Source organism: Miscanthus floridulus, chromosome 8, assembly GCF_019320115.1.
Source record: "Miscanthus floridulus cultivar M001 chromosome 8, ASM1932011v1, whole genome shotgun sequence".
Classification (NCBI taxonomy): Eukaryota; Viridiplantae; Streptophyta; class Magnoliopsida; order Poales; family Poaceae; genus Miscanthus; species Miscanthus floridulus.
In genome coordinates this window covers 17012039-17035861 of record NC_089587.1, presented here as the reverse complement: position 1 = coordinate 17035861, position 23823 = coordinate 17012039, and the positions used below count along the sequence as shown (strand labels likewise).

The 23823-nt window shown below is 43.2% G+C and overlaps 1 long non-coding RNA gene, 1 other non-coding gene and 1 pseudogene across 2 annotated transcripts; 2 read left to right on the top strand and 1 right to left on the bottom strand.

The window, feature by feature from the left end:
- Positions 1-2915: 2915 nt before the first annotated feature.
- LOC136478573 (U1 spliceosomal RNA) lies at positions 2916-3078 on the bottom strand. The gene has a single exon (XR_010764297.1). It is a non-coding gene; the product is annotated as a U1 spliceosomal RNA (small nuclear RNA).
- A 1329-nt stretch (positions 3079-4407) lies between these two features.
- Positions 4408-8424, top strand: LOC136471237 (uncharacterized; annotated as a pseudogene).
- A 2106-nt stretch (positions 8425-10530) lies between these two features.
- Positions 10531-11381, top strand: LOC136471236 (uncharacterized). Its single transcript, XR_010761969.1, has 2 exons — positions 10531-10992; positions 11077-11381. It is a non-coding gene; the product is annotated as an uncharacterized lncRNA (long non-coding RNA).
- The last annotated feature ends 12442 nt before the right edge of the window (positions 11382-23823 follow it).

The following is a 23823-nucleotide window of genomic DNA, read 5'->3' as shown; positions in this document are numbered from 1 at the left end:
ACCATCAGGGCAGCTGCAGCCTCAGCAAATATGCAAAGGCATATGTAAGTCTCCGTCATTGCTCTAATCTAGCCACGCTCAATTCTGCATCATTTTTAACCACATGTTGTTGTCTTTCACGTAGTCGGATGCACACGGTGGCCAGCCAGTTGGTCAACTCAAGGCATATGCTCTGGCTCACATGGGCAAGGTGACGGCCGACATCGAGTACGACCCAGATGCCCCGGTTCAGGCGTACACCAACTCCAGCATCCACACCCGCCTCTCTTCGTACACGGAGGCGGCAAGGTCAGTCCATGGGCTGGGCTACGATCCGAGAACTGAGGAGCGCCTTGATCCTCAACTCGTGATGAGGGTGTTGCAAGGCAAGAAGCATGGGCGGTTCTGGATTGGCGACGGTGTCCTCGACACGGCCTCTACTCCTCCTCTCCACCAGCTCCGAGCATTGAGCACGAGCTCAAGCGTGCCCATACGCCAACGGCCGATCGCGGTGTCGGCACTCTAGGTAAGCATTCCTGTTTCATTCGTTGTTCTTTGACTTTTACATACCTTACCTATGCATTATTGAAACATTAGGGTCAAATGCTGCAGGCCTAGGTGCAGGAACTACAGGTCGAGCAGGAGGTCGAGCGGCAAAGGCTACAGGCTTTGGAGGTCCAGCGGAAGCAAGATCAGCGGCAGATGGCCGAGATGATCAAGTTCATGCAGCAAATTGACCAGCAACAAGGTTGGGTGATCCCACAGACGCTGCTTGCTCCAGATCCACCTCCACAACGTCCTGATTCTACCCCGATGAGTATAAGTACGAAGTTTTACTTTCTATGCTGAAACTTAGAGAAACCTAGTGGTGGTGGTGGTGGTGTGGTGGTCATGGTGGTGTGGTGGTCATGGTGGTGGTGGTGGTGGTCATAGTGTTGTGGTGCTCATGGTGGTGGTGGTGGTGTGGTGGCGGTGGTGGTCATGATGGTGATGTGGTGATGGTGGTGTGGTGGTGGTGGTGAAGTGTTGGTGATGGCGGTGATGTGGTGGTGGTGGTGGTAGTGACGGATATTTATCTTGCATATTTATCTATTCTCTTGTCGCTCACGTGCAATCTCTTCTATTTTGTGCAGCATCAATCGAGGGCGGCGTCGAACCACCTCGGAGGGTCGCTGGGATCGCACTTTGGGCCATCCCAACCCGGACCGTCGCCGTGAGCTTCAAATGGCATCCGTTGTGATATAATGCACTTGTGAACTTTGTGAACTATGCTTGCGTGTTTGGATTTTGGACTTGGGAGTCGAGATTGTGATACTTGTATGCTATGTTTGTGTTTGTGGTGGATTATGATATACATTTGTATATATTTGTGTGATATATAGTTGTGTTATATATATATATATATATATATATATATATATATATATATATATATATATATATATATATATATATATATATATATATATATATATGATGTATATCTTGTTTGCAACGATGGAAGACTAAAAACAAAACAAAAAATTGAATTTTTTCACTTCTTTGCCGAGTGTCATGACCATGACACTCGGCAAAGCTGAGAATCTGGGACACTGAGCTTCCCAGCTTGCCGAGTGCCATGGTCAAGGCACTCGGCAAAGAAAATTAAAAAAAAACAAACTGCTTTGCCGAGTGCCTACCTACAACATTCGGCAAAGAAAATAAAAAAAAGAAAACAAGCTTTGCCAAGTGCCAGATGCAGGCACTCGGCAAAGCATTTTATTAAAAAAAAATAAAAACACATTTTTTTGCCGAGTGCCGACGCGTGGCACTCGGCAAAGGGGCCGTCACTGTGATCTGGCCATCACGGCGGCTTTTCTTTGCCGAGTGCCGTCGTGGCATTCGGGAAATCCTTTGCCGAGTGCACGACATGCGGCACTCGGCAAAGAAGCCTTTACTGTGAACGGATATGCCGACAGCTTTTTACCGAGTGCAAAACCTTCTTTGCCGAGTGTAATTGCACTCGGCAAAGCACACATCTGCTGTAGTGAGACGAGGGAAGCAGAGGGGTGCGAGCGGTCCCATGTAGAGTCGGGCGGTGCAGGTCCCCGTGTTGAGTGTATGAAACGGAGTGCAGACGCGTACGTCCGCCCGGTCGCCGGCACTACCGAAGTAAGTATCATCAGCTGCCCTGCCCATCATTATTTGTCTTGCGACCACTAGTACCTATATATATATACCCGCCTACGGAGCAATAACACAGTGAATGAATACTGGAAGTACGTTGAGAAAGATGCTGCTCATGAGTCATGAGTGTAGATTATTCCAGCAGGTTTACATTGGGTTCACAAAGGCTACAAATAGTGGAGAAGGTCTCATTGATGAATGCCACGGATAAAACCCTGCACAGAACGACGACTACGCAAACTTGAAGCTTAACTAGAATCTCTCAACTCTCAAGTTGAAGCAAAAAACTTTTAGTTGTGAAATCTTTGTTACGATGGATGTCTTTACTTGTTGCTGCCGTAACAAGCTACATTTAACTCTCTTTATTTTTGCATTTATCGGTTGGCCAATCTAGAAAACCAAGAACAAAACAAGATGGCCATTGAAAAGTCCTTCCAATCGACAACGGCGACTCACCCTAGTCGACCTATATTATATTTATTTTATATTAAGAAAAAATTGGTTGTATTTCTCAAATATTTAGGTTAATAATTACTTGCCCTAGTCGATCCATGGAATTATATATTATATTAAGAAAAAAAGTTGATTTTACTTCTCAAATATTTAGATTAATAATTGGTAGGGGCCGCCCGAACGCTTACCCCTCTTTCACAAATTAGGACCCATAGAATTATATGTTATATTAAGAAAAAATGGTTGTATTTCTCAAATATTTCAATTAAAAAATTGGTTGTATTTCTTAAATATTTAATATTTATATTAATAATTGGTAGGGGTCACGCGTACGCGTACCCCTCTTTCACAAATTATGACGTCCACTCTTCGTTAGGACTTAGGACAGTGTAGGCAAGCGCTCTTTTCCGAGTGCAATGGAAGACGCTAACCTAGGCCATAACCCTTTTTATCAACTATAGACCCTGTCCATATAAGTATGTATCAAGGTTGCGCTTGGGGCTCATTTTGCAGCTGCTCCTAGGTGCAAGCATGCTTAGAGCATATCCAAGAGTACCCAATATTTTCTTCAAAAAAGCACGGCGTTTTATAACTTATAAAAAATATTGGAAGGAATAAAGAAGGCCATCTCCGAGAGTTTCTAATAATCCACTCCTAAAATATAGAAGACAATTTTATATCAGTAATCATATACTATTTCTAAATTATCCTAACCACTTTTATATATATTTTTTCTCTTGTACATTTACGTCATGAACCTTTTTCTACTCTTTATTCTTTCCACGTCATTTCACCTTTAGATTGGTCGACAAACATGCGTGGGAGAGAGAAGATACGCGTAACTCGAAAGCGCATAACTTTACGCGGAACGGAGTGACTTTTCCCAATCCCAAGTTCTAAAAAATTAGGAAGATGTATTAGGAGTTGATTGAGAGGGTTTTTTCTCGTCTTACTAAAAAAAACAAGGAATAGGAAGGGACATATGCCTCTCAGAGTACCGATATGGTATTAAACCGATCGATGTTAATCTGTGTTTTTTTTAGCAGATAATCTGTGTTCTTGCTCGCGTGTTGCTAAGGTCCCGCTGTTGTTAGCCCGTTGGGCTCGGCACCAGGCCCATGGCCTTCGGTTGTACGTAAACCAGGCCCAAACGAGAATAGTGCCCAAGCCGCCAACTCTTGCGAGAATGAAGTACTGAACATCCTCCAGGAAAAGAATAACTACTCTGAGCTTAAGCCTGGGCGTTCGGGTTACCTGATTTTTTTGGGTCGGGTAATTCGGGTAATTCAAAATTCAGGTAATAAAAATTGCTACCCGATATTATTTCCAAAAAAACACTACCCGCAAATTCGGGTACCCGATAATTCGGGTTCGGGTATTACCCGATATACCCAAATTTACAGAAAACAACAAACTATACTAAATTTCAGTAGCGATCTATACATAATTTTCAGCAGCAATTTGTATAGAATTTCAATAGCAATTTGTAGAGAATAATATATTACAGTCACTCATTCAAATAGAGAGAATTATATTCTAATAAAGTGATAAGTTAAATGGTTCAGCTAACAACACATGATGAATACAAAGACAAAACAAATCTTTGGGTAGTTCGGGTAGTTTGGGTACCGGGAGATATTACCCGAATTACCCAAACTAATTTCAGGTAATCAAAATCGCTATCCGAATTTGGGATCGGGTACCTCGGGTTCGGATAATTTGGGTCTAGGTTCGAATAATTCGGGTATGGGTAATGGGTATCGGGTATTTTGCCCAGGCTTATCTGAGCTGACTGAACTTGGCCTGAGGGAGAGGATAAAGAGGACGCCCCGAAATGCCACTCCTGCTCCCACCAGCGGCGTGCACCACCGTAGCGACCGCGCCGGCGCCGGTGCCGGCGTCGCTCGCGTTCTCGCGGCCCCGGCCGTCACGGGCGCGTTGGTCCAGCCTCTCTTTCGCGTTCCCCCGCCTGAGGAAATACGGGCGCCGCCACCGCGAGCCCGTGGCCGCCCCCAGCCTCGATGACGACGACGAGGAGGAGACGGGAGCAGGGGAGTGGGAGTCCGACGACGGCGAGGAAGAGACGGAGGTAGACGAGGAGGAGTTTCTGGCGACGCGGCTCAAGCCTTCTGGATTTGGTGAGGGCAAAACATATTCCACTGACATTGAGGAGCAGCTTCTCCGGGAGATGGGCTTCGGCGGGGGCGGGGCGCGGCGTCGAGGAGAGGCGGCCCCGGCCAATCGCCGCTCCGGGGATAGTTCCACCAATGTAACGGCCGCAGGTTGGCTCTCTCTGCTCTCCTCTCCCCTATATACTAGTATTACGTTCTCTTTTCTTTCTTTCTTTGAGCACATGAGACTTGCCAGGGGTAATAGCGAAATTAAAAAAAAATCAAGAAGAAGATCCGCCGTATGTGATTCCATTTATATTAGAAACTAAAAATGTAACCCAACAACATCATGCAATGTGGCGACATTTATAAAGCACTAAAGAATGTCAGCGAAATTTGATAATGTCGTCAATAACAAGCATGAATGTAGTCACATTCACATCGTCATAATCTACGTTCCTTATGGAAAGTAACATTTCGAATAAATTCGGTCAAAGTTAAAGAAAATTGACTTTGTATTGTGTGTGTGCGCACGCTCATTTGGTGATCCACCATTGGAAAGCAAATGTAATGTGTGATATATTTCTCAATTAACCATGGTTGTGTTTCCTGTTTTTACTTCCCCCGTGCAAATAAAGATCTGCGTTCTACAACTAAATGTGTCCTTGCCATTCCATTGTCAGAATCTTGAACATCTCCAAAATATGATAAATTGTGAATTATTGAACTACTTGTCCGGAAATGTATGGCCGTAATATGCCACGTACCCAGAACTTGATAGAAAGGATAGGTAGTATGAACAAGTATATAAATAAATTGTGAATGATAGAACTACTCATTTGAAGCTGGCAGTACTGGTAAACGGTAAAGAAATGAAATTGTGTACATATAATAATCATTTCCCAAGGACAAATACACAGTTGAACTAAATAAGCTGAATATGAGTTAGATAAAGCAATTGCCCTATACCATGCATGAAACAGCTTAAAAAGTTGTGAGAAAACAACGAGCTTATAGTCCCTTTTTTTGTTCCTTCCAAGTTCTAAAACTAGACAAAATTGATGCCACATGTTCTTCCGCCATATAAACATGGTCTTGACAAGGTTTTCTTCCATCCCAAATCCAGCTCCTAATGTAATGACAGAAACAGAAAGTCTGCATGAAAGATTAAGCCTCAGTAATTTGTGGTTGATGTCAATTTACTTTCTTTCAGCAGAAGAATATATATGGATAGATGTTTTTCCTATTATTGTTATTTGTGCATAGCCATGATTTTGTAGAGAGCTGAACTGCCTCAGCATTACCTTTTGCAGATCATTTGAAATTGACATCACTTTATTCAGCTACCACTATAAGTGTTGAAGGAGCTATTGTTGGACATAAAACTTTGTTCTTTTGATTCATTCTCTATGCTTCATAACAGATGCCAGTGACGATGGTGTTCAAGTTCGTGTCTGGAACCTCCCAAAAAAGAAAAACATACACAAGGATCTGAAGCAAGCTTTTAAAGGGTTCCGTGGCCTTTTATCTATAGATCCAGCAGTTTCCGCAAATAAGAAAACTCGTGATCCTATCTGTAAGGGTTTCGCATATCTCAAACTAGAGTCTGCGGAAGCTGCAACAAGGTAATTTATTCTTGTTAAACACTTGAGTTTGTTTGCAGCATCCTTTGTTCTTCACCGTTTGTGTAGCATATATAAACTGCCACTTGGTTATTCTTTTTTCAGGGCAATTCCATGTGATTATTCCTTACTTTATTGCTTTGCACCTAAACAAATCCAAAGAACAGTGCTGTTAGTTCATTGCTGAAATGTCTTAAGTATAGTGTTTTGTTGACAACCAAATCCCTTGTGGGGTTTTCATCACATCAGTGGATAAATTCAGCCGAATATAACCTTCATCTGATATTGCTCAAATTACACCCTTCATTGCTTCTCTTCATTTTGTTTACATCTGTGTCATACGACTCATACCTGGCTTCTTGAAATCGTCCATTGATATTCAAATTGCTAGCTTTAGCAAGCATGAGAAGCACTACTTATTCTACTAGGTACTACAAAGTACTCATACCAGTGTCTATTATATTGAAATTTTTGGCATGATTCCATCTGCTAGTCATGTTGCCTAACCATTCATCCACATGTTGAATTCATGGTACCGATGCATGTGAAATGCCAATTTAACTGAAAAATGCCTATGTTATCTTATTAGATCAACTTAAGCACGTTGATCACTCACATTAAGGCCAACTGCCATGGATACTCTGGCGATAATATGAAATGCTAGATTCTTCATGCCCTACTGCCTGGAATTCCATCTACTCAATCCATAGATTTGTAGAGAAACCATTATGTGCTTTGCACCCATTATGCCATTTTATGTAAAAGTTGATTCTGACTTCAGTTCTGTTTCTGCTAAGTCTGCTGTGATGGTACATTGCTTTTAAACATCAACCTCATCACAGTATTCTATGAAACACAGATATCCAGTGCACCTTTCTTCCTCTGTTTTGTGATTCTGTCAGAAGCTGCTGAGCTAGGAACCCAATCTAGCTAAAATTTTCTGTCGCAGGCAAAATATAAACATGGAGTATGCTTGAACCCAATTACATGTTGTTTGGCTCTTTTTTGCTAAATTAACACCAGCGTGCTAATGTTCTTAAGGGATGAAAGGGATACATTGTTTCTCCTTGGACACTTGATTACAAGCTACCATAATGACCGGATTATGCAGAATATGTTCTCAGTGTTAGCGTTTGTAGGAGTATAAATATCAACTATTTGTAAATCTGAAAAGCCTACAGTGCACAGTAGAAGGTATTATTAAAAGTACACTGGCCTTGATGAATCCCCGCGATTGGACCTGTAGCCATAGGCTACTGGAAACAACGCTGAATCGTTCACAAACAGTGAATTGCTTTATCAATTCAGGGGGCAGGGAAGTTTAGTTTCTTTACAGTAAGCAATACATATCCCTACGAGTAATATCCTGCCTTATTCAGTTATTCCTAATTATTTAGCCATGTCGATTTGATACTTGAGAGCATTGAAGTCTTCTCTGTCTCTCTCCTCTCAGATGATTTTCTAGGTTATTTTTTCTTATTTTAGCCCTATCATCCATTTTAGATTCAAGACCAGGTCCCTTCCTCATTATCTTCTGTTTACCCATTTGGTATGTCTCACTTAACATAGGTTACATCAATGCTGCATGGTTATGTTACTTGCTGTATGCCTTTCCATTAGAATTGTTGTAAATCTCACTTAGATATGTTTCCGAGAACCATGCGTTAATAATTTGTTATGTGATTATTCTGAACCCTTGTGTACCTCTACTTCTAACCACTGAAAACATATTATACTTTATGTCTGCAGGTTCGTTGAGATATACTCTCATCAAACCGTGTCATTTGGCAAGGTTCAGAAGCCAATCAGTTGCTGTATCGTCGATAAAGGCACCTCTGCTGAGCCTTCAAAAGCATCCAGTAGTCAGGCAACCCCTCAACCAATGTTGAAGCACCAAAAATTGGTAGCGGCAAGTTAAGTAACACACTGTCATCTAGCACAAGTGGTCACGCACACTTCTAGAGGTCGCAAGTTTTCTGAAAAAAGCTTTGATAAGCAGATTGATTAGATAGTCCTCTGTATTCCAAATAACTGCTTTGTATCAAGCAATTTGGTCTTGTTACCATCTATATATATAGGTAATAGTATTGGCATTTGCGCATCGACGATTTTCCACTGAAGTGGATAACAAGCATTGACATCCCTTTTTATTTTTTGGTGACAACCTTGAGGTTGGCCTTCAGTACTATGGGAGGAGGCGCTAAGGGAAACTTATACGCTAATGCTCACGCTCGGTCGTCCGTCCGTCTGGACTTGAAAAAAAAAAAACAAATCTCCCCACGCCGCACTCGTCTCCTAACTCCGCGCTTGTTTGTCGTGCGGGCGCCCACCCACCCCGCTTCACTGTGTCGCCGCTACCATCCTCCACGGTGGCGTCCATCCCGCTGCACGGCCCATTCTGGTGCGCCTCCATCACCCACCCCCCCACCCACTGTAGCGCCCCAATCCCCCGCGACGTCTTCGTCCCTTGCAGCGCCAATGCCGTGCTCGTCCTTCCGCCGCTCCCAGGCCAGGCGCCCAGGAGAGGGGGCGTCGCTGGCTAGTGCAGGGCCGCGCCACCATCCTTGACCGCCGGCTGGCCTGAACCGGCCATTCTCCCGCTCTGCGCTGCGTTGTACGGAAGGGGTGAAAAACACATGTTGCAAGTGTTATGTTTTAAGTATTTCAAATGTTTTATAGATACGTTGCAAGTGTTTCATATGGATGTTGCAATTGTTGCACACGTACGTTGCAAGCTTCTGTTCCCAAAGTTTCATCTGTTTTTTTTCTAGGGTTTTTATTTGAATATTGCATATGTTTCACACATATGTTGCTAGTGTTTTTATCTAGATGTTGCATATGTTTTGCAATGATTTTTCAGGTGTTTTTACAAGTGTTTTAAACACATGTTTCAAGTGTTTCATATGTCTTCAGACATGTTGTAAATGTTTTATCTAGATGATTTAGAAGTAGATTCGGTGTTGTAATGTCACAGTCGCCTTATGCAGCTGTTAGGGCATCGTGCACGCGTGTGGTAAGCGGATGGAGCGTTGTGTGGCTTCAAGCACAGGAAGCGGAGAAGCGCGGGTAACGGCGCGGGGCGGTCCTCACCTGGCACGGGCGTGCAGCAGCCGCGGGTATCCGTCCGAATGTTCGGGCGTGAGTACTGTGCAAACTCTATACACAAAGTCAAAGAGCATCTCCAAGAGTTCTCTACTTTTTTTCTCCTAAAAACTTGTAGTTTGGCAACTCCTAAAAAGATTTGGGGAGGAAAAAAAGTAATCTCCAAGAGTTTCTAATAAATGGCATAAAAAATCAAATTTGGGCCCCACATGAATTATGTTGCGGCTTTTTTTCTTTTCCATGCATCTTCCTCCTCACTTCCGGGGGCGGACCCCACGTGTCATAGACAGCAACATGCATCTTCCTCCTCTCGACAGCAGGGATGCCGCACTCACCCGCTGGGGCAGGGCGCGCTCGCCCGCTGGGGCTGGCCGTGCCGAGCTCGCCGGTCGGGGCTGGTCGTGTCGCGCTCTCCAACCGAGCCTGTCCACGCCGCGTCGGCCTAGGAGGCATGGGGGCGGAGTTGAGGCGCGTCGTGTGGGCGGCAGCCGAGTTCACCGGAGGTGGAGGGGCAACGGGGCCATGGAGGTGAGGCGAGGGCGTACGGGAGGCAGCAGGCTTCGCCGGAGATGAAGGGGCAGCGGGCCGCGGCGCCCTGAGTCCCGAGCGATTCGTCGCGCCGCGCCGACCGTGGCTGCCCGCGCTCGCTTGCCAGCAGCGAAGGAGGAAGGGAAGGAGCAAGGGAGAGAACGCTAGTCGCCTGCCGTGCCATTGGAGTCGCGTCCACACGACCGGAGCAGGCGCCGCCGCTGGGATAGGACGCGCCACCGCTGGGATAGGACCACGCCACCACCGGGGATGGGGCAGAGATGCCCGCGGCCGGCAGGGGAGGATCCGGAGGGAGTAGCGGCGCGCGGGAGTCGAAGGAAACCGAGCGGGAGTCGAAGGATACGTGCGAGACTGCGGCTCGTAAAGTTACGCGAATGAGGAAGATTTTTTTCTTAACTCCTAAAATATTATGAGATTGTATTAGGAGTTGTTGGAGATGTATTTTTTATAGATATTTTTAAAAACTTAGGATTAGGACGAGGCTTAGGATGCTCTAAGAAGCGACTGGTCGCGCTCTGACTCCATCGCGCGACACCAGGCCGCGACGGGCCGGCCCAGCAGACACCCCCTCCCCTCATCCAACGTTGCGGCCAACACTCCGAGCTCCCAACGCTGCTTCTTTCTCCTTTCCTTCCGGCAGCGCATACGACCAACGAATCTGGCGTTGCTGGCGGAAGCGCAGCCGGCGACCGATGGTGGACGAAGTTGCGGCGGGCGACGACAGAGGAAGTTCTCGGATTCCGCCTCGCGTCCAGATCGCCGCTTGTTCTGCATCTGCCCCGACGTGGTTGGGCTCCGACCCCAGCGACTGTGGCGGCCTGGCGGTCCTCCCCCACCCCGACGGCGGTCACGACGGCTGCTCTCCCTCTAGCCGTGAGCCCGCGAGCGCCCCTCCCGCTGGGGCTCGTCGGAGGTCGCCGGCCCCGCGCTCCCCGCCCGCCGGTGGTCGCCGAAGGTCGTCGGCCATGTGCTCCTGCTGCTTGGATCAGATGAGCTATGCTGTTATGCTGGTACTGGTAGATTTTGATTCCTGTTCCCAAGGTGTATTCGTTCTGATTTCCTCTGTAAAGATCCGCTGCACAACTGACTCACAGATTCGTTCCCCCCTCCTGCTGCTTGGATATGAAGGCCATCAACTTCGCTGCGATGTGTTAAGCATTCAGATGTGTAAGATGAAAATAATTGCTAGGTTGCAGGTGATCAGTTTCCACTGCTAGAGTACAATGTGATTGCAATGTGGTGCATTTGCGCTCAGTCTGATGCAACAATATTCCTGCGTTCAATCTGATGCAACAATATTATGTGAACCCCCTTTTTAGGTGACTGTGTGGATGTACATGATGCTTAACTGGAATACAGAATTACGATACTGAATTTTATCAGGAATACTGAGTGAGCATATTGAATGGTCAGATAATGAAAAACATTGTTCAGAAAATATGCAGTGTTTCATTATCTATTTCAGAGATTCAGTTTTATTATTATTTTTTTATTTTGGTAGCTATTTCAGTGCTTCAGTTTCAGTTTTATTAGGTTCAAATGTCTTTCGTAATTGGTAGTTATTTTTTGTTTCATTGATTCTTTGTTTCATTTTTCAGTCATGTCTTTATTTCGGTGCTTCAGTTTTAGTTTCAGGTTCAAATGTCTTTCGTAATTGGTAGTTATTTTTTGTTTCATTTTTCAATCTTGTTTTTCTTGTTTCAGATTTCAGTCACCCTTTTAGGTTAGAATGTCCTTCTAAATCCTGCATATTAGTTGCCTCACCTATAATGTATAAGTTGTTATAAAAGGATAGCTATTGCACACATAAGTTGCCACAAAAAAAATTGCCTCTCAGTTTTAGTTTTCATTTTTTTTCAGTTTTTTTAGTTTCAATTTTCAGTCATGTTTTTTAATGTTTTTTTAGTTTCAGTTCTTAAGTCATCCTTCTAGGTTTGAATGCATTTATAAATCCTACGTATTAGTTATATAATAACTTATTTTTTTTTCAATTATTTGTTTTGTTTTCTAGTTGTTAATTTCTTTTTTAGTCACTGGTAATTTCAGTTTCAGTTTTTTTGACTGGTTTGTACTATTGAGCCACTTGTGATGAGATCTATGAAATAAGACTATGATGCATGTGTTTCAAATTAGTTTGTATGTACTGGCAATTTATGTTATATATGTAATAGCCATTTATGTATTAAGTGTGTAGCAACCTAATATATTAATCTTCCAACAAATAATATATACTAGCAAACGTTTAACAACTTATATATTAAGCGTGTAGCAACTTATGTGTTAAGCGTGTAGCAACTTATTTGTGAATTTCAGTTTTTATTATTTGTTGTCATTTTCAATTCTAGTTTATTGTACTTTTGGTTTTAGTTTTCTTTGGAATATTTTTCATTGTGTCTACTTTAGTTTTCATAGTCTATTCATCAATTTCATTTTTTTTGTCAATTTCAGTTTTGTCATGGTAATTTTACTTTCATTGTTATTTTGTATTTTTCTTCATTTTGTCTTCTTTCGTTTTTAGTTCCTATTTGTCAATTTTAGTTTATTTATTGCTTATCAATTTCAATTTTTTCATTTTGTCTACTTTAATTTTTATTTTCTATTTTTCAATTTTAGTTCTATTTTTTGTTTGTCAATTTCGGTTCTATTTTTTTTAATTCCAGTTTCATTTTGCAGCAAGTCATATTTGCTGGATTTTGTAATAACTGCCTACTAGTCGATAGTAAGTCTTGTTTTCTTGCTTTTTCTTAATATGTTGTATATAACTTGCTCCCTTGTTGGTAGTGTATGCAATGCTTATTTTAATAATTTGCCTCTCTAGTTCGTAGCTTGGCTAGTTTTGGCCCGCTACTCTCTCTAGGGGTTAGTACCTTTATGTAAATATTATATAACAATTTTATTATATACCTATGATAATGGTCGATGTGCATACTTTGGCCCTGTTCGGCTTACCTCATATTCGGTTTGTTTGGTTTTTTTTTAGCCGGAACAGTATTTTTCTCTCACAATAATTCAGCCGGAACAGTGTTTTTCAGCCAGTTTCAGCTAAATTTTAGACCAGCGAATGAGGCCTTTGTAACAACTTCAGTATATTTTTAGTAACAACTTTAGTATTACGTGGTAGTAACTTCTAGCACATATTTACACATAAATTGCCACTAGAATAAATTTCTTCAAAATATAGGCAAGTTGGGTCTAATTTTATTCGTCTCGTCACGTAGAACACACCGGTACGGATGGAACTGAAAACGGTTACATCATTCAAAAATTATAGCCGTTCAAAAGAAAATGTTTTCTTTGTTTGTGTCAGCTGATGTCATGGTTGTTGGGTTGTCGGTACTGTAAGGTCCTAATATGGCTAGAGGAGAGTAAATAGTATATTTAAAATTTACAAAGCAACTAGAGCAATTTGATTAGTATGACAAATAGCGAAAAACAAACTTGCTCTAGCTCTACAAGGGTTACAAGCCACATATCCAATAATTCTAGTTGCTATGATCACTAGACACAATTTACTAAATCACTACTCACTAAGCTCTCACACTTGCTATACTAAAGAGCTCCACTGGATGAATTTAAGCTACAAAGCAAGCTCTCAATTCTAGCTATACTACATAGCTTACTACAACTAGTTTGCGGGTATGTAAATAAGTAAGGTGATTATACCGCCGCATAGAGGAGTGAATCAATCACAAGATGAAATACTAACTCAATCACCGGGAGAATACCAAAGGGCAAGAGACAACCAATTTTCTTCCGAGGTTCACGTGCTTGGCAATACGCTATGTCCCCGTTGTGTCGACCAATACTTGGTCGTTCGGAGGCTAAGAGGTGTTGCACGAACCTCATCCACATAATTAGACACCGCAAGAACCTACCCACAAGTGAGGTAACTCAATGACATGAGTAATCCACTAGGGTTACCTTTCGGCGCTCCGCCGGAGAAGGCACCGTCCCCTCACAATCACCGGAGATGGCCACGAATAATCACCAACTCATACCAATTCTCCTCTACTGCAGCAAGTCGTCTAGGTGGTGGTAACCACCAATAGCAACAAGCGAATTCCACAGCGAAACACGAACACCAAGTGCTTCTAGATGCAAACACTCAAGCAATGCACTTGAATTTACTCCCAATCTCACAAAGATGATGAATCAATCATGGAGATGAGTGGGAGGACTTTGGCTAAGCTTATAAGGTTGCTATGTTAATGCAAATGACCAAGAGAGTGAACTGGAACCAGTCATGGGGCTTAAATAGAAGATCCCACGAAATAGAGTCGTTGGTTCCTCAGTCCACTGAAAATCGGGGCGACCGGACGCTCCGGTCGTATTGACCGGACACAGGACCCCAGCGTCCGGCCGCGTGATGCACGCCACGTGGCATCTGCTTCAAATACTGATCACCCGATCTCAACGATCATTAGTACACTTAATTTGTGACTGGACGCACTACAGTGTAGGACCAGACACAGAACCCTAGCTTTCGGTCACTTCCAGTAAAGTTCCAGCTATGACCAGACGTGTCTGTTTGATCACGACTGGACGCGGGGCCCCAGCGTCCGATCACTTCTAGTAAGCTTCTAGAGGTGGAAACTCGCGACCGAACACGTCTGGTCAGTCACGATCGAATGCAGCATCAACGTCCGGTCACTCACCATCTCCTCTATGCGCTGCCACGCCAGTAGGACCGGACGCTGAATAGTGTTCAGCCAGAGTTCGGTCACTTTTCTTCTCAGAGGCTGGTCATAGGGCAAAACGAGCCCAAGAACACCTCCTTCTTTTATAATTGATCGGACGCTCAAACTCGAAGTCCGGACACTATGTGATCTACGTTCGGTGCATTCTGTGAAACCCTGTCTTTTCTGTACAGGGCGTCAGTGGCACCGTCAGACTGTCCGTACTCTACGGGCGGACACTCCACCGGTAAAGTTTTGAACCCTTGCTCCCAAGTGCTAAACATAATGTGTATCACCTTTGTGCATGTGTGTTAGCATATTTTCACAAAACATTTTCAAGGGTGTTAGCACTCCACTAGATCCTAAATGCATATGCAATGAGTTAGAACATCTAGTGGCACTTTGATAACCGCGTTTCGATACGAGTTTCACCCCTCTTAATAGTATGACTATCAATCCTAAATGTGATCATACTCTCTAAGTGTCTCGATCACTAAACCAAAAAGCTTGTATCAATTTCACCTTTGCCTTGAGCTTTTTGTTTTTCTTTTCTCTTTTCCAAGTCAAGCATTTGATCATCACCATGCCATTATCATCATCATGTCATGATCTTCATTTGCTTCATCACTTGAAGTAGTGCTATCTATCTCATAATCACTTTGATAAACTAAGTTAGCACTAAGGGTTTCATCAATTCACCAAAATCAAACTAGAGTTTTCAGGCACATTCACTGGGAAGTGAGGAGCACGTGGGAGGCTGGGGTCGGCCAGCACACGAAAGTGAGGAGCGCGCGTGGGGTCTGGAGTCACGCGGTCAATGCTATGCGCGACCGGTTGCACTTTATCCCGGTGCAACTTTATATGGCTTGTTTGGCAACAACAATCCACGACAACCCAAGGGAGAATTAACATAGCTAGTTCTTTTTGGGCCGGAAGGCCCAACGCACCAACAGCGAGAGGGAGATAGCAAATATAGCCCGAGGAGCCCGCGACCTCTCGACCAAATCAGGTGTAATTACTAGTTTATAATGAACCTAGGTTCCGCCGCCCCCTTCTCTCCTGCTCTGGCATCGATCTGCTCTCCTTTCCTTTCGATCAGTCCTCCCGGTGGCTAGCGATGTCAGCCCCACACTGAGCTATACCAGGAAGACTCCGGTTACGCGATGGAAAGGCCGTCCATCGTACTATCAGCCTAGAGGAGATGAGGGATTTTGGTGTGGGGGTGTCGTGCTCGTGCACCAGTATCTTCGGCTTTACCAAACTGGGGGCTGGAACCTGCCGTGTCGAGTTGGATCCGACTGCGTCTTCCTCCTCTTGAGCCACGCCACGACCACGACCCCCCTCTTCATCATCATTACTCGCGATAGGAACGGGAGCCAAACAAGTCGAGAAATACTTCTGTCCATAGCGAATCTTCAGAGATGGCCACAATCATGATCTGGAGCTTGCACCCCCATGTCTACTATGTGGAGCTACAAAGCATCTTCGAGGGAGTCGATGGGATCATTGCTGTTTACTACAGTAGTTTCAGGCATGTTTTGCTTGTTGATTTCGTGACTCGAAAAGCTGCACAGAAGGCACGTAACAACAAGCTTTATGGTTGTTGGCTGAGGGATTGCTCACTCAACATCACATTCTTTAGCAATGAGGAGTATGTCCTTGATAGAGATTTGATAGGATTTTTGGAACCTCTAGGTGCAGATCAGTTGGTAAATTGCTTAACTTAGATAGGCTTGGTGATATACCTCCCCACATGCAGTCGCTACCATGGCGCTGCCATCATGGTGGTCGCGACGTGTCGGAGTAGGAGAAGCCATGCAGGCGTCCGCTAGGTCATCGACTGTAGCAGCAACATAGGCGCGGACCAGTGGCGGTGGTGAAGACGATGGGGCTTCCCGTGGTGGGGCTGGCGGTTACCGGTGACCTCATGTCTTGTGCCCCAGCCCCCATCATCCTTTTATGGCGCTACGTGATGGGGGCCCATCAGTTAGGAGAACTGGCTGGATGCCCCTAATTAGGGCACGGATCAAGCGCCTAATTGGCCGTTGGGCTAACTGGTGGAGATCATCTTAACATTCTTCTCCTTGATCTTACCTTATGATTTAAACTCAACTTTATCTTTTTTCCATTCCATCACAGATCAGTTCATAGAGTGTGTCTCATCATCACGATCAGTTGCCACTAGATTAAACAGCTACAATGCACCTCTATGTTTTGAAACAGATTCTCAACTAGGCCCTTAGTATCTAGAAATCATAGCCTTTCCCGTAAACCCATGTCAACTATGTGTTCTCTGAATGCACTGGGTGGTTAGCCTTTGTTAAGCGGATCCACAAGTACTTGCTTGGTACTCATATGTTCAATGCTTTCAAAATGATTATGGATGTTCTCATTTACATCATATAACTCAATGTTAATATGTTTGGCAGCACACTTGACCTATTGTCTTAGGAGTTAACTACTTTAAATGATTATTGTTGTTGACCACCATTGTTAAATTCGGGTACTAATTCCATTAACCTACTTTTGCTTGTTTCTTAAGCCTCATGTCAAGCTATACTATGGTATGCATCACTGATGACACCACAACTGTTTTTTTGAAGCTTTTTTCACAATAATACTCCAACTGCGAGTGTTAGCAACTACTGTGGATTTCACTACATATCTTGCTAAGACTTAACATTTGTACCCTCAACTATTTGAGAGTACTTGTTCTTTCTTACTCAGCATGAGACCTATGATACTTTGTAAAATTGTAAGACATTCTCAACTCCATTCCAGCGATCTATATCTAGACTGGACTTCTGCTAAAATATTCCGGATACGTAAACTACGTTAGGGTAAGTTCTTTCTTGTACTTATACACTCATCAAGCTTCCAACAGCTGAAGCATATGAAACCATGTTCATTTGATTGATCTCATATTGGTTACTGAAACACTTAAAGTTCTCAAATCTATTACCCTTGACTATAGGAGTAGGCGTAGGTTTACTCGTACGCATACTTTATTTCTTTAGAATCTTTTCACCAAGATCATTTACATTGAAACTTGAGGGCAAAACTTCTTCTCTAATGACAGATTAACATCACTACAGGCTCTTTGAATAGAATGTCATCTATTCACAGGATGTGGAAAATGAATTTTCCATTCTTGAACTTCGCATAAACGCTATTGTCCTTCTCATTTTCTTTAAAACCTAAACTTTTTCATTGTTTCATCAACTTCAAATACTACTGCCTTGTGACTTGTTTTAACCCATAAATGGATTTTTACAGGCGGCATCCCATACGTTCTTTTTCTTCCACGACAAAACCTTTGGGCTATGCCATGTAAACGTTTTCATATAAATCCCCGTTGAGGAATGCCATCTTTACATCCATCTGATGTAACTCTAAATTATAATATGCCAATAACACCATTTTGATTCTAAAGAATCCTTGCATGAGACTGGAGAGAAAACTCTCATCGTAATTTATTCATCCCTTTTGTGTAAAGCCTTTTGCTATAAGTCATGCTTTATATCTTTCTACTTTTTTTTTGGAGTCACATTTTGTCTTGTAGACCCATTTACAGCCTACTGTTTTTGCTTCATTAGAAATTTCTTCTAAATCCCAAACAACGTTGGTATTCATCAAATTCATTTTAACTTTCATAGCTTCTTACCATTTAGACGAGTAAACACTTCTCATGACTTTTTCAAATGAGGTGGGATCACCCTCTATTTGAATTTCTTCACTAACATAGACTTCATAGTTATTAAAAAAATTAGTTTACTAATTCTTTGAGACCTTATGGGGCCTCAGCTACTGGCACTTTCATATGGGGCTGTTGTTGCTCTTTATTGCCAAGAGACAATTGATTCTACACGCTCATGTATTACAAGATCCTTGTTTGCATTATTCATCTTCTTCAAAAAGCCAACAACACGTGTTGTATAAGTTATACAACATCAACATGTATTAAGAAATTCGTTGTTTTTGAATCACTGAAGTGGACACGTAGTCTCGTTTCTCTTCAAGTCATAGATCTCTACATACCATGCTCCCCTAGATCATCCCATCTTCTAAAAAAGATAGTGTACCTTCAAATTTCTTGTTTGGGTTTAATCTATTAAAACCTCATATGGTGCTTTAAGCACCGTCTTTATATCTTTGATGGTGACTATGCTATCTTCCTCTTGAAACTTTAAAAAATCTAAGAATTTAGTTGTTTCTCTGCTTAGAGGTATCATTGTTATGACCGATGATCACATTCATCAAAAACTTTATCTCATTCTTAATGAAGAGTACACATTCATTAGGTTTAATATGTTAAAACCTCATATGGCGCTTTAAGCATTGCCTTTATATCTTTGATGGTGACTACGCTATCTTCCTCTCGAAACTTTAAAAAATTCAGGAATTTAGTTGTTTCTCTGTTTAGGGGTATCATTGTTATGACCGACGGTCATATTTATCAAAAACTTTATCTCACTCTTAATGAAAAGTACACATTTATCAACATCTTTATCTCACTCTTAATGAAGAGTAGTTTCTTAATTGATCTTAATTCTTACTCTTAATTCATCTCATAATTCTCCCCCTCGAAATATGGCATGAACTATACTGCCATAATTTCGAGAACTATTTAGAAAACTATGAACGAGGAGACACTTATGACTTACTTCATTCACATGATTATGCCATGCAAATAAAGTTATTTCTTGATCCGTATAGGAGTACACTTTCCTCATTCCACTTTAAGAACTCGACGAGGTCTTTTATTAACTATACTTTTGCAAGTCACGCTTGTATCTTTTTCTTATCTTTTAGTTAGTATTAACCATGATGGTGTATTTCTATTATGCCATAGTCAATACTAGGATAGCATAAGAGCTACCCAAATTTCTCTCGCTATGCGAGATACAAAAACATATGAGTCATCACAAAACTTCTCCCGCCATACAGGATTAACTAGCATAAGTACTATACCAAACTTCTCTCCATGCGGGATAAATCTATATACAAAATACCGTAACAAAAAATTTACTCATGATGACTAAAACATTCACTTATACTTTATTTTCTAATTAAAATTTTCCGTTGATTTCAATTTAATCAGAAAATTAGTAAACTAATAAAAAACTATCCTGAATTGGCTTGACTCAAGCCTTTTCATTCACATATCCCAATATTGCAGCCCATTGACATATAGTCGAGTGATCTCGTCGGTTAAAAAATAAAGCTTATAAGATGCTTCTACATCAATTCTACATGACCGTTGGGCAGAAAATAGAATTGATGCATAAAACTCATAAATTAACTTGAAAGACATATAACTACTCTTCAAAATTGAATTCTCTCGCTGGTTCAAATTTAATTAGAGGATAATCAACATTGTTGCAGCAGAAACTTGATAATAAAATGCATTCTATTAGTTTAGCATTTCTTGGTCTTTATCTACTCTCTGAAAAATTGACCATCTTGGCGTAAAATTTATCAGAGATTTAAACTTCAACCTTAAACTCATTATAATATTGTTATCATCAATGTTGGTCAGAAAATAACAATACCATAATTTAACATAAATAAATAGGACTACTCCTCTAATTTAAATTTTCTCGTTGGTTCCAATTTAATTAGAGGATAAATAAAACCATAATTTACTAAATAAATATAACTGTTTTTCAAATTAAATTCTCCCGTTGGTTCGAATTTAATTAAAAGATAATAAACATGAAACTTTGCAGTGGAAATATGAAAAAATAATTTATCTACTTTTCAGAGATATTTCACTGTACTCATCTACTCTCTGAATAATTTATCCCGTTGGTTCAAAATTGAATAGAGATGAAAAACTAATTAAAATTCATCAAAATTTGCTTCTAAAAATAATAAAATTATTTACTGTTCATTCAGCCCGGCCTGGGGAAATAGTCCGCGGCCGAGCGATGAAATCGCGCCCTCACGCTTGCGCTCGGCCCAGTGCGCTGCACCGCTTTCCCGCAGCCCAGCAGGCGAAATTAGCCTGCAGCGATCGCTCGCGCTGCGCTCCCCCGTGTCCCAGGGCGCAACCTGGGCCTGGGCCGAGATTTTCGAATCCCGCCTGGGCCGAAACTAGGTCCAGCAAATCGCAGCTGTTCCCAGTCATCCGACGGCCATCCGTACTCTTCGGCAGAATAAAAAGCCTCGCCGTGGCCGAGCGCCCTAACCCTAATTTCATTCTCTCCTATGCTCTCTCTCTCTTCGCCGCAACGCTCAGCGCAGCAGCTCTGGTAGCTGCCCACAATGACGTCGGAGAAGAGGAGTGTGGAGCAGCGCTGCCGCCGATCCCCTTGCCGGCGCGCGTGCTCGCCCTAGGCTGAGTGCGCCGTCGTCGAGCGGATTGGGTGACGATGCTTTAAACCACCACACGCTTCGATGGGCTAGCCCTAAAGCCTAGATCTGTCCGGCGCCGTTGTGGGTCCCCTCGCCAGAGCGCGCGCTCTCTAGTGGGCGAGCGCGCCGCCGTCAAGCGGTCCTGTGACGGTGACCTTGGGCGAGGCTCGTGCTCATGGCTACGGGCGCAGCTCGGCTTCTCCCCGTGTGTCGACGAGGCGGTGGAGCTCCTTCCCACGCGACGACGGTGGTGACGGCGACGAGAAAAGAAATCGGGTAGGTCTATCCCTCTTCCGTCCATTCGTTCTAGGGTTAGGGTTAGGGGTTTGGGGTTCAATCCGATTGACAGATCGAGTCCCCTCCTTCTCTTTCTTGTTTTGATCTACTCCAAGAGCTAGATCTATGCCTAACCTGGCTCTGATATCATTGATAGGATTTCTGGAACCTCTAGGTGCAGATCAGTGGGTAAATTGCTTAACTTAGGTAGGCTTGGTGATATACCTCACCACATGCAGTCGCTGCCATGGCGCCGCCATCACGGTGGCCGCGACGTGTCGGAGTAGGAGAAGCCGTGCAGGTGCCCGCTAGGTCGTCGACTGTAGAATCAGCGTAGGCGCGGACCAGTGGCGGCGGCAAAGGCGATGGGGCTTCCCATCGCTCACAGCGCCCCTCTCGATCGGTCTAGGGTTAGGAACTTCGGGGTGGGGCTGGCGGTTACCGGTGACCTCATGTCTTGTGCCCCAGCCCCCACGGTCCTTTTATGACGATGCGCGACGGGGGCCCATCAGTTAGGAGAACCGGCTGAGCGCCCCCGATCAGGGCGCGGATCAAGGGCCCAATTGACTGTTGGACCAACCGGTGGAGATCATCCTAACAAGATTCGCCATTGCCTTGGGCAAGACCTGGAACTTCTGTATGTATTGAGGGCTTTGATTCATCTCTCCATGTTGAGGAGATAAGAACACAGATTTAGATGGCTCAAGCATTGGGAAAGCTTACATAAAGTATGGGAGCTGGTGTTGTTTTTCAAAAGCACTCAATCTGAATGGATCCAACCTTGAAGGACATAAGTTGATCGAGTGTCACTGAGTGTAATGGGGGCAGTAGATTCTGGGATGGCCATATCATCCCTGATTGGCCTCGTACAGGGAAGAGGAAATTGTTTAACAATGACAGCGATTGTGACTGAATGAATAATTGAAAGCTGACATGAAGCGTACAGTTACCTGAAGCAGTAAGTATGGAACATGCATCGTAATGTCACAAATGTCTGTATTTGTGGTGTGACTTTGCTGAAACCCTGCAACCTAAATACAGTTTGAGTGTTTTTATCATATGTGTGATGGTGCTTGAAGACAGTTTAATTTGTCGGTGCTATAAATTTGTTGTGTGAGACATTTTTTGAAAGAAAAACCTAGCTAGTTTTGATCAATCATTTCATTTCCTTTCAACCTCCAATCCTCATGGTATTATAATTCCTCATTTGTTCTCACTATCGCTTCAACCTCTCCCATTAGCACAACAAGAGGCCATGAAAGTAAAAGAAGACTCGAGCTAAGGAGAAGGGCGCTTGTTTTGGTGTAATTTAGGGGGTGTTTGGGACTGCTCCACAAACTCTGTTCCACAAACTCCACCGTAGAGCAGCTCCACAAAAAACTGGAGTTTGTGGAGTACCTCTTTAGGTGCTCTCACAACTCCACCCTTTTTCCTGGAGCAGAGTGCGTGGAGCTAAAACCGTTTGGCTAAAAAACGTAGAGCAGAGCTGAAAAACGTGGAGCGGAGCAGTCCCAAACACGCCATTAATTGTCTCTCTGTTTGGTGTCTTCTTGAGTGGGACGCCCCGTTGGTTGTTTAGGGCATGTGTGGGGCCTCTTTAGTTAGCCCCGGTCTTTATTGTGTTTAAAACTTATTTCTCCTCTTAATTGAAAAGCAGAGTATTTTTTTTAAGAAAAATAGAATATGATTTCTCTTCTCAGATATATAATCTTTTGCATGAGTTTCTTCCATGTGATACAAATAATTCCCTTTTCCATATAGACTGCTACATCATTTATTTATTGATTTTATTCCTTCCAGAACATGTCTTTTCTTGAGGTTTCAATATTCAAACATAATTTATATTAGACTTCTTAATACTTAGTGTGAGATTTAATTACCATATCTTAATTTAAGAATCTTAAAATATTAAAGTTTTTTTCTATAATATAATATGATTTGTCTATCACAACTATAAACGTGTGCTGCATGTGCATAGTCACTAGCGTGTGAAAAGACATGAGAGAATGCTCACAGGCTTTGTGGTGGTGTGTTGCCCTATTAACATAACGGGCGTGGCTAGTGTCCCGACGTCCAGACGGACGCACGTATTCGGACGACCGTGCAGCCCGCCTCCATCCACCTCGCTCTGACTCGCATGTGCACCCCGCCCTCGACACTGCGCCCGCCCGCTCCCCGCGTCAGGACGGCCGCGCAGCCCCTCCCCCACCTTGCACGTGCGCTCCTTCCCCCTAACCCCCTCCTCTCTCTCCGCATGGGCGGGACCCGGGAGCCGGCCCCAGCTCGCTGCGCCCCCCGTCAGTCGGTCTCTAGCTTTGCCACACCCCATCTGCCAGTGCCTGGGCCGTGCGCCCATCACTCAATGTGCCCCCCGTGAAACACTTAGAAACATGATACACTTGGATATAACATACGTCGGACGCAGATGAAACATTTAAAACATAATGTTGCAATATATGTGTGAAACATATGCAACATCAGATAAAATACTTGTAACATATGTGTGAAACATATACAACAAACCCTTGCAAC